This window comes from Tupaia chinensis, unplaced genomic scaffold (assembly GCF_000334495.1).
Source record: "Tupaia chinensis unplaced genomic scaffold, TupChi_1.0 Scaffold000002_1, whole genome shotgun sequence".
Lineage (NCBI taxonomy): Eukaryota > Metazoa > Chordata > Mammalia > Scandentia > Tupaiidae > Tupaia > Tupaia belangeri.
Window position 1 is genome coordinate 1,558,538 of NW_006159428.1, and position 11,853 is coordinate 1,570,390.

General features: G+C 37.6%; 1 pseudogene; it reads right to left on the reverse strand.

Moving 5' to 3' along the window:
- Positions 1-233: 233 nt before the first annotated feature.
- Positions 234-11,853, reverse strand: part of LOC102501988 (nuclease-sensitive element-binding protein 1 pseudogene) — a 12,684-nt pseudogene continuing 1,064 nt past the window's right edge.

An 11,853-nucleotide genomic window follows, 5' to 3' on the forward strand; every position in this document is an offset into this window, starting at 1 on the left:
GGTGGCATGGTGGTTAAAGGCACCAGACTCTCACATGGCTGACCATGGTTCGAGTCCCAGACCTGGTGGCTTGCTTTCTTTCTCTCTCTCTCTCTTTATCTCTTTCTCATTCTGTCCCTCTCTGATCAAATTAAAATAAATGAATAAATAAAGTTGGATGGAAGTAGTTCTTTAAAAAAAAGAGGGAGAGAGAGAGAGAGAGAGAGAGAGAGAGAGAGATGGTAAGCAGGCATTTATTCAGCCCTGCCCTGCTCAGCCTCTGGAGCAGATGAATTCTCAGCTGTGGATCAGCTGCTTTTGTCTCTTTGCAATCTTGTGGTTTAGGGTTTGCTGGGTGTCTGCATCAGTAATTGTTGTGGTGGTACCGATGTTGAGGTGACTGCTGCCCTTGGGTCTCATCTCCCTGATTTTCCTCATCCTCTTCATTGCCATCCTCTCTGGGCTGTCTTTGGTGAGGAGAGCCCCTGCAAAATCGTTGTCCATAACCCCATACATATCCTGCTTCCCTGGTCTGCCTTGTGCTCCTGCACCATGGTTGTCAGCACCCTCCATCACTTCTCCCTGCACATCAGGGTTGGAATCTTGTGGTTCATGCCCATAGGGTCTCTGCATGTAATAAGGGGGGAACCTTTGCCTGCCGTGGAGCCGGCGTTGCTGGGTCTGGCCTTCGAGAGTGCTCTCTGACCCCTCATTCTTTTCACCACTCTCACTAGTCTGGTAATTTTGCTGGTAATTGCGTGGAAGACCCCTACGATGTGGATAGCATCTATAATATTTAAGGTCTGCTCCATATTTACAGCCTTGAACTGGAACTCTACCAGGGCCTGTAACATTTTCTGCCTCTCCACCCTTTTATCCAATATCAAACCCCACAGTCTCTCTACCTCTGAAGCCTGGTGCGAGTTTTAAGTTGCAGGGTCTGGGACTCAAACCAAGGTAGACAAAGTGGGAGTCCGGTGACATAACCATTATGCCATCTACTGGTCCCAACAAAGATAATTTTTTTTCTTTAAATATTTATTGTAATTCATGATTTACATATAATCATTTTACATTAAACAATTGTTTTATACATTTGATCACTATACATCAATTAGTTTGTAAAGTGAATTTACCCAACATGAAATACATTTCAGACCAGTCCATATAATAATGTGAGGATACTACACTATCATCAACATAATGATACTACATTATCATCAACAGGTAATAAATCACTTCTGTGTCCCTCACAGCCAAGGGAAGAAGAATTTGTAAGTTCCATGTAGAGGACTGTGGGAGATAAGAGGTTATAATCTGAAAAGCTCTGCGGTGTCATTGGTCCAGTTATGGATAGGCAAAATTGTGCATAATAATATCTCATTAGAAAGACAGGAAAATAAATTTTTGCTTGCTCACTATGAGTTCTTGTAAGACCATAATATCGTACTTTGCATAAAGAAATAAGTCCTTAGAAAAGTAAAATCAAAACAAAGTTAAAAAGAGATGTTTAAAAGCAAAGACATGGTAAGGTCAATGATTTGATGATTTATAGGCTTTGCAAAGTTCCTGATCTTAGCCTTCTGTACATTCATTCCAAAGAGAGGCTGGGTAACATTTTGCAATTTTCTGATTGTTATCTTGTTCATACAATGAATAATAGTTATAATAAATATATAAATTAAAACCTACAGAGACAACTGTCTATCAAATAATTGGTGAGTTTGTACTAACCCTACCTGTACGTAGAATAGTCACATTTGCATTTTTAGTCTTTTGGTTGGAAACTTTAATCCTGACATTCAATGTTATTATTGATATGTGTAGATTTTTCCTTATATTTTGTCATTTTGTGTTCTACTTGTCTCCTTTTAATTTTCCTGGTGTAGTATTGCCTTAAATAGTTCCTGAAGAGCTGGTTTAGTTTTGGTAAATTCTTTCAATGTCTGTTCATCTGGGAATGATTTTATTTCTCCTTCCCATTTGAAGGATAATCTACCGTGGCTGGGGGTGGAGCATCCACAGTAAGAGTTTGATGTTTAAGTTTTCCAAGGGAAGTTTCTCTCCTTTAACTGCTGAGAATATTGTGGGGAAGAATTCCTTCAGAGTCTTCAGATGTTTGGTTCTTGTGTACTCAAATCTTTCTGCTCCCAGTGTGGATGGAGGTTGATCTGGACAGGTAGAAGGTATGGTGGTAGACCACTTCACATGGCGCTTGTATACTATAGGGGCTAGAATAGCCCCTTGTCACCCACTACAGCCTGGGCTGGGGACCCCGATGAGCTCAGTCCAAGTGTCCTGGGCTTCCCTGTTGTTCTTTCTCTCTCTGACTATATTAATTATTAAAATGTTGTTTGAATACAAAATTGTAAAAGGTATTTAATGAAATGAAATGTGTCTTTGTAAGCTTGTTTATTAAACAGACATTCTGGCTTTGTTGGGGTAATGGCTCTACAGAATTTTATGAACTGAATAAAAAATGCTTTGTTTTAAAATTTTACATATAAGGGCTGGCAAGTGGTGTGGTGGTTAAGGGTGCTGGATGCTTGCATGGCCAATCGTGGTTTGAGTCCTGGACCAGGCTTTCTTATTCCCTCCACCTCAAGCTCTGTCACTATAAATAAATAAATAAATAAATAAATAAATAAATAAAGTTAAATAAAATAATTCTTCAAAAAAATTTTACATATATGTAAAATGCTATGACAAACTGAAAAAAAAAAGTTTGAGATTTTTGCTATAGGGCATGTGTGCTTATTGGAGAGATAGGGAGAAAGAGACTGAAAGAGTGAGAACTCATTTCCCAGAGGAAATGGCCATACTGCAATGCCTTCTCTTTCATTCTTCTCTTGGGATTTTGGGCATGCTTGCACACATACCAATCATGATTTTCAAGTTGCTGGGTCTGAGACTCAAACCATCATCAACCACATGAGAGACCAGCACCATAACCACTATGTCACTTGCTGGTCCCCAAACTTAAATTTTTTTTTTTTTTTTGGAAGAGATTTTCACTATAGGGCGCGTGCGCTTGCCAGACAGACAGAGAGAGGTATAGAGACAGAAAGCGAGAAATCACCCCCCAGGGGGGATGGTCACGCAGCAATCCCTTCTCCTCCATTCTCCTCTCGGGATCTTGGGCACGCACGCACACACACCCGGCGTGAGTTTTAAGCCACTGGGTCTGGGACGCGAACTGCGGTCGACTACGTGGGAGTCCAGCGACATAGCCATTATGCTAACTGCTGGTTCCCCCCAAACTTAAAATTTTGATGTGGTGAATTAAGGCAGTACTCTTTTTAATTAGTAAAGGCTCACTCCTGAAGTAACTTAACTGCATGTATTTTCAAGGCTGAATATACTTGCGCCTCAATCATAATGCAAAATTGAATGTTTCAGTGTCTCATGGTAAGATTGCTTTAGAGAATAAACTCAAAGGTTTATGTTAAAAGAGTGAGGATTTATGTATATATCCTTGGAGATATTTAGATAATTGGCATGACTAAAATAATAATTTTTATGATTTATGAAAGTAGAGAATATCAGGAAGCTATTTCACAAAAACATAATGTGTAGAGTACAGACAGGCAGATCCACAGCATTTCAGTCCTCTGCATGACACAAAACAACTCAGTCTCTCAATAGGAAAAAAAATGGAAGATTTCCACAAATAATAGCATGAGAACACTACTTGAACTTCTCTTTAATAGTGTTTTCTGGCCTTCTCAATGTTAACCAGAAATAGCCCATACATTCAGATAAGCAAGGAAAACTTCATGCATACAGGCACAAGTGCCCTCGCATGGACATTACTGTATGAGCCTGTTTCTGGTAAACATGACCCCGAGGAACAAGGACACTGAACCTAACTGGTACACTTGTAGCTCTTCAATTCAGTACAGATTTTACAAATAGATATAACAACATTGTTTCATAGAGAATGAAAATAAATATTGTATAATCACAAATAGAATTGCATTTGGCAAAATCTCTTGGAGTTTTTAAAATAAAATCCCTGTTCTTAAAGAAACTTGAACTTCTGAAGAGATGCTTGGGGTGATTTTTCTCAGGCTCAAGAGGCATGCTTATTCATTCTGTCTTTACTACTATTAACCATAATTTCCCAGAAAAGTTAAAGAAAGATGTGTGTGTGTGTGGGGGGGAATTTTGGTATTAAAAGTTTCTATTAACTTTTTTCTCCAAAATAATATTTTAGCTTTACTAAGATAAAATTGACAAATCAAAATCATACATATTTGAGATATAGAATGTGGTGAATTGATATATACACTGAAACATTCACCACAATCTAGCTAATTACATACCCATCACCTCATATTCTTACCTTTTTTAATGATGAGAACACACAAGGTATACTATTTTTGAAAATTTTGAGTCAATGATACAGCATTAGTAAAAATAGTCCCTATGTTGCACATGGTCTGCAGCAATTATTCACTCTGTGTAACTGAGCGTTTTCACCCTTTGATCTGCATCTCCCTATTCCTCTTCTCTCCAATTTTTGGTAACCATCACTGACAGCTTTGTTTCCAGGAGTTCTACTTTGTTAGATTCCATACGTAAGTGAGATCCTGCAGCATTTGTCTTTCTGTGTCTAGATATTTCACTTAGCTGCCCTCAAGATTTAACCATGTTCCTGTAAATGGCAAGAATCTTTTAAAGGATGAATGATATACCATTGCATATAGTTCATGATAGAATATATGTAAAAATATGCATGGATTTACATTATTTTTGCACCAAAATAAACTCATACTTGTTTGAAGAAAATCTAGCTCAATATACACAAAAGGATAAGGCATCAGTTTGAAAAGAGCCCCTGTTAAAGCAACATGAACTCTGCAAAAATTTATACAAGAACAAACAAATTTTATGGTGAAGTTTGGATGAAAGAATAGTGAACATTGATGCTTTACAAAAAGATTATGGGGCAATGCTCCAAAAGAACCAGCAGTTTACCAAGAAAAACTCATTTTAAGAAGGTATAAGATATTAAAGATGATATCCACAGCAGCCGACCACCCACACTAATTTGCAAGGAAAAAAATTAATGTCATTCATACCCTAATTGAAAAAGATCGACCATTAACAGAAGAAATCATAACTAATGCCATTAACATTTCTATTGGTTCAGTTTCCATAATTCTGACTTAAAAATTATAGTTGAGCAAATTTTCTACTCTATAGATGTCAAAACTGTTGTGCCCAGATTAGATACAGACAAGACCAAACCTTCCAGTGTAAATTTTAAACAAATGAGATAAAGACCCTAAGACAGGTATTCAGATAACTGTAATGGAGGATGTCACATGGCTTTACCAGTATGATCCTGAATTCAAAGCACAATCCGAGCAATGGCTACCAAGAGGTGGAAGATGACCAGTCTAAGTAAACACAGAGCAGCCTAGGGCTAAGGTCACGGTAACTGTTTTTTGGGATCCTGAAGGCATTTTCTTGTTGACTTTCTGGATGTCCAAAGAATTATAACACCTGCTTATTACAAGAGTGTTTTGATATTTAGCCAGAACTTTAGCAGAAAAATAATTGGGAGAGCTCCACCAGAGTCCTTTGCCGTGAGAATGCTCTTGCTCCTTTTTTTGTATTGAATAAGGGCATTCTGCAAAAGTTGTGTTGACAAATCATTAGGAATCTATTTTACAATACTGATTTGGCTCCTTCTTACTTCTATGTGTTTCAAAATGTTCAAAAATATTTTTGAAGGGCAGCTGTTTTTTCTTCAGCTGATAATGTAAAAAAAAAAAATGCACTGACATTGTTAAATTCCCAGGACCCTCACTTCTTCAGTGGAGGACTAAATGGCTATTATCAATGCTGACAAAAGTGTCTTGAACTTGGTGGTTCTTATATTTAGCTGTAATGTTTATTTTTATTGTAATCTTTTTTCTTTCTTCTTTTGGAGAGGTTTTTGCTATAGGGCGCGTGCACTTGCCAGAAAGGCAGAGAGAGACAGAGAGACAGAAAGCGAGAACTCACCCCCTAGGGGGATGGCCACACTGCGATCCCTTCTCCTCCATTCTCCTCTCGGGATCTTGGGCACACACACACGTGTCTGGCGTGAGTTTAAGCCACCGGGTCCGAGACTCGAACCGCAGTTGACTACACAGGATTTCAGCGACATAGCCATTACAGTAACTGCTGGTTCCTTATTGTAATCTTTTAACTTTTGAAGTCTTCTTCATATGCATTGGTGCTTCCAAATGTTCATGGCAAAACAGAATTAAAGTATGAGTATATTTTATTGCAACAGAATTCTGAAATTCATGCCTGATTTTTTCATAACATGCATTTTCAAAAAACTTTTTGAAGACTCCCTCTTATACTACATTTATGAATTTATTCATCCATTGATGGGTACTTAGCTATATTTATATTTGGCTGCTATAGTCACAATGCTTCAGTGAATATGGAAGTACAGATATCTCTTTGACATACTGATTTTATTTCTTTTGATACATACCCAGAAGTAGAATTGCTAGATAATTTGTTAGTTCTACTTTTACTTTTATGAAGAACTTCCACACTGTTTTTCATTATAACAATACCAACTTATATTTCTACCAACGGGGTCCATGGATTCCGTTCCTCTACATCATGATTAACACTTATTTCTTATCTTAATAATAGGCAACCTAACAACTGTGAGATGTTATTACACTGTTTTTTTTTTAAATTTATTTATTTGCATTTCCCTGATGATTAGTCAGTGATTCTACTAGCTTTTTGATAGCATAATTAGCAATGAGATTTTTGTCATGGGACTTATTTAAACAGAGACTGTATCACCAATTTTTTTTCCTTATGAGAGTGAGAGAAAGAGAAAAGGAGGGAGAGAGAGGTGTTTTTGAATTCAGGAACATACTGGTAAAGCCACCTCTTATTACAATGATCTGAATACGTGTCTTAAGATCTTTAGCTCATTCGTTCAAAATGTCCACTGGATGGCCACCCTGGGGGGTGATTTCTCGCTTTCTATCTCTCTGTCTGTCTGGCGAGTGCACGTGCCCTATAGCAAAAATCTCTCCAAAAAAAAAAAAATGTCCACTGGAAAGTTTGGTCTTACCAGCATCTAATCTGGGCACAGATCATCTGTTCAGATCTCATAGTTAGCTAGGACCCCAGGGGCACACCAATGTGCCAGGCCTATTCAGGTTGTTCTGGGTTCTGAACCTGGCCTCCGATGTGACCTGGCCTGACATGGCAGTGTGCTACCATGGGTGGCATGGCAGCTAGGCCTGAATCACATTTGACAAAATTTGATAAAATTTTATATATAGAAAAGGAATAGATTTTCAGTTCAGTACAATAAAACTGAAGTTTCTTTCTAACCTTTAGATTGAATAAAACTAGATAGTCTTTTGTTCCTCTTTGGTAGAAATAAAATTGGTGTGTTTTTCAGTACTTTGATTCTGTTTTTCATTTATCCCCTCTATAACATCTAAAGTCTTCAGAAATTTAGTCTGGTTTTCCACATTGCTATCTCAAAATTTAGCATAGAAAAATAACTTTATTTTATTAGAACTTATAAAATTAATACATACACTCATTTCTTTGACTAATAGATTTTGAGAGGCAAATGTCAATAGGTTTTACAATAGCCCTAGTCTACATTCTGTAATTTCTGCATTGTTACACTTTATTTTGTTGTCTGTGGTATAAAATGCATCAAACTGATTTTTTTTTGTTTTCTGACATTTTTAATATATGTAGAGAAAGCAACTTGTTTTTCCCTGTCTGTCTGCATGAATTCTTCCAGTTATATGAATAATAATGTAAAGAAGGGTTTGTACTTACAGGTATGGTATGCATTGCTAAAATGTTAACTGCACGTGAATTCTGTTTCTATGGGATACACAAGGGGTGCCACTCACAGAGTGTTTAGGGTTTGAAAGCTCCTTTAAAAATGCTCTGTGCCTTCTGATAGACTGGAAAGTACTCTTTAATAGCTTGCTTGTTTTCTAACAAATTTTTGAGAAAGCTGAGAATAAATAGAAACACCAGTGGAAACAGTAATTATTTTCAAGACTTGCAGAATCTAAAATCTTTGGATGTTGGGACACTACTGATTATTAAGAGCAGTTTTGTCTAGTTCTCCTGCTGTGTGTGACAGCTTACTGTGAAAAGCCAGAAGTAGTGTGGCACAGCGGGAAACTGAGTACACCAGGATTCCAGGGTCCAAATATTCTGAACTGCCCTGTGATTTTTCTCATTTACTCATGTAAGAATGCTAGCACTTCCATTTCTCCTCTTTTGTCTGTGTTTGTGTGCATACGTGTGTGTGTGTGTGTGTGTATTTGTATGGCTTCTGATGAAGAGTATTAGCTGAAATTCTGTTTGAGAAGCATGATTCCTAAGAGTAATACCAGTAATGGCTGCCACTGATAATGCCTTGGGATGATAAAATTTCTTTTCTTCAGACTTTCAAGTGCAAGAATCGAGTGAGATCCTGTAGATAAGTGTGCTCATTGATTGCAGTTGCAGGTATGTTAATCACTTCATAACACAGAGTCACTTTTATGCATTTCGGTCCAGGAAAATGCATCTTCTGTAATGTCCTCACACTGTGCCATCTGTCTTAAAGCTTCCCAAGTTACAGACCACCTTCGATGTCTCTTTCAACTATAGTATTTTACAATTTTGCATAAAAATATTTTTTCACATTATCTTTTTAAAAACACAATGCATACTGAGCTTTTACCTCATCTTGACTGTTTTCTCTCTGGAATGAGATGGTAAAGACAGGTACATTATTTATTTGAGGTCTTTTATACATTGAGGGCCCACTGTAAAGTTACAAAGTGGCCTAAGTGTCTAAAGAGTTAGAAATCTCTGGGCAGTACTGACAATGCTTGGTTGTAAATGCATGAACATCATGTGCATCACCCAGAGTGAACCTCGTGCCTTTTACGGTCTTATGGTAATGATGATGTGTCAGTGTGGGTCTGTCAGGTGTAACAAATTACCACTCTGGAGCAGAACGCTGATAATGGAGGAAGCTTGGAATCTGTGAGGACAGAGAGTGTGTGAGGACATCTGTAGTTTCTACTCAATTTTGTTGTGAGCTATCTTAAAAGAAAGTGTTCTTTATTTAAATAAACTCTATTGGTGTGGTGATTAAGGTGCTGGACACCCACATGGCCAACTATGGTTCAAATCCCAGACCCAGCAGCTTGAACATCGCACTGTGCTTGTGTAAGTGTTTGCCCAAAATCCCAGGAGGAGAATGGAGGAACAAGGATTGTGGCATGGCCATCCCCTGTAGGGTGGTGATTTCTCATTTTTCCTCTACGGTCTGTCTTTAGTGCGCACATGCACTTTATGGCAAAAACATTAAACAAAGAATATATACAATAAAATGATCATTGCTATGCTTAGTGATTATGGAAATGATTGTAAAGTAATATATAACTTATTTAAAATTTTAAATTCTTTAATTTTTTCAGGGCATTTGAATGCAAATGTTGAAATTTCTACCTCAGCAGTAATAATATAAAACTCACTTAAAACAAACAAACAAAACACTAAGAGTAAAACAGTTAGGAGGTTGATCAGCCAGAGGCAATGAAAAAGAAACAGAATGACCAGTGCCAAACTAATGCTAAAACATATGCTGCTGAGGTCAGTAATTACATTAAGAAACACTGAGTCCAAGTTTTGAAAAAAGGGGGTTGAGAAATGAACAAACGTGTGAACAGACTTTTGATTATTGAAACTTTATTGGGGACCTGCCTTACAGCTCAGTGGGTAAGTGTTGCATAGAAAGCCAGATCCTACGTGGCCAGTCGTGTCCCAGCTCTAAGGCTTAAAAAACATGCAGAGCAAAAATATGTGTATGCAAATACTTATAGGTAGGGTGGAGGAAAGAGGGCAGCATGACCATGCTCATTTGGACCGGGCTTTCTCTCTTCCACTGTCTGGTGAGCACACACACCTGGCAATAAAAACGAGCAGTGCCAGCTAGTGGCATAGTGGTCAAGGTGGCTGGATCCCACATGGGCAAGCAGTTTAAATACTGGACCCAAAAGGGATTGAAAACACACATGGGGAACATGGCGACGTGTTTTCTTACTTTCTCTCTCTTTCTCTCCCTTCTTTCTCTCTCTGTCTCTCTTAGGCGAGCAGATATAAACACTGACAATTTTTTTTTTTTTTTTTTGGCCATAGAATGTGTGTGCTCAAAGGAGAGAAAGAGAGAGGGAAAGTGAGAAATCAACTTTAGGGGAGGGCCATGCCACGATCCCTTCTCCTTTATTCTCTCCTTGGGATTTTGGGAATGCATGCACATACACACTTGGCATGAGTTTCAAGCTTTCAGGTCTTGGGCTTGAATCATGGTCAGCCATGTGGGAATCCAGTGCCTTAACCACCAGGGCACTCTTGGCTCCCTAAATTTTTTTTAAAAATAAATATAGTAAAAAAGAACAAAGCAAATAAAAACATTATTGGGAAATAATAAAATACCTGAGAAGCCTCAGCAGCTAACAGTCACAATTTTATTGAACTTTCTGGGCACTGTTGGCTCCCTAAATTTTTTTTAAAAAATAAATATAGTAAAAAAGAACAAAGCAAATAAAAACATTATTGGGAAATAATAAAATACCTGAGAAGCCTCAGCAGCATCATATAGCATAAGAGTGCTGCTAACAGTCACAATTTTATCGAACTTTCTTGAGCGCATTGTACTAGGCACTTTACACTAGTATTTTAAATACCTTACAAATAATTTAATTTCCATAAAACACAGTGAGAAAGGTACTATTTTTACCCCTGTTACACCAATTGGGGTAAGAGGCTGGGCAACTTACACATGGTTTCACAACTGGAAGATAGCAAGAACCTCTGGGAGGTACAAACGGAAAATATTTGTGAAAGAAGGAGACTTCGCCAAGCCTTTTTGTTTTTGTTGTTGAACCTATTGCTCTACTTAATTTAGGAATCAGTGTTTGTTTATTTTGATCATTCATTGATTTGCATATTAACTTAGCTACACAAAATTTACTTTGTACAGTTGCTTTTTTTTAAATTAAAGAATAGATTTTTCAGTTTCTACAAATAAAAATAACAGACAACTGTTTTTCATTTTCTGGATTATGATTAAGACCTTGATATATAAACTTATAAATACATTTGTTTTGTTTTTGCCTTTGTTTCTTGCATTTTTTGCCACAAGAGACAGAGAGAAGAAAAGTGTGAAATCACCTTCCAGGAGAGTGGCCAGGCTGCAATTCTTTCTCCTCCTGGGATTTTGGGATTGCATGCACATGCATCTGGTGTGATTTTCAAGCCATCAGGTCTGGGATTCAAACCATGAACAACCATGTGGAAGTCCAGTGCCTTAACCACCATACCACCTGCTGGCCATTAATCACAAGATTCTTAATACTTTACTATCATCACAAATGTTGAATATGTAATATATGCTCTTAATTATTGAAAAATAGTGGAGCCAACTGGTAGCATGGTAGTTAAGGCATAGGATTTCCACTTGGCTAACTGTAGTTCGAGTCCTGGGCCTGGAGGCTTGCTTTCTTACTTTCCCTCTCTCTCTTATTAGTAACAACAGAAAAGCCATGCTTCTAGAATTTTTAGAGTTTTATTTACTTAGTCATTTTTAGGTAAGGTTTCCCTTGTTTTCAGTTTATATGTGGCCAACTGTATTACAAAGAAAAATGAGCCTCTTCCTCTTTTAACTGTTTGAGGGCCAAACATTTCCAGTGAGAGAGGTTATGTCCCAGTGACCATTCAAATTCAAGGCCATTCAAATCAATGAATGTTCAAAATAAACAAAACACTGATTCCTAAATTAAGTGGAGCAACGGGTTCAGTGGAGCAACG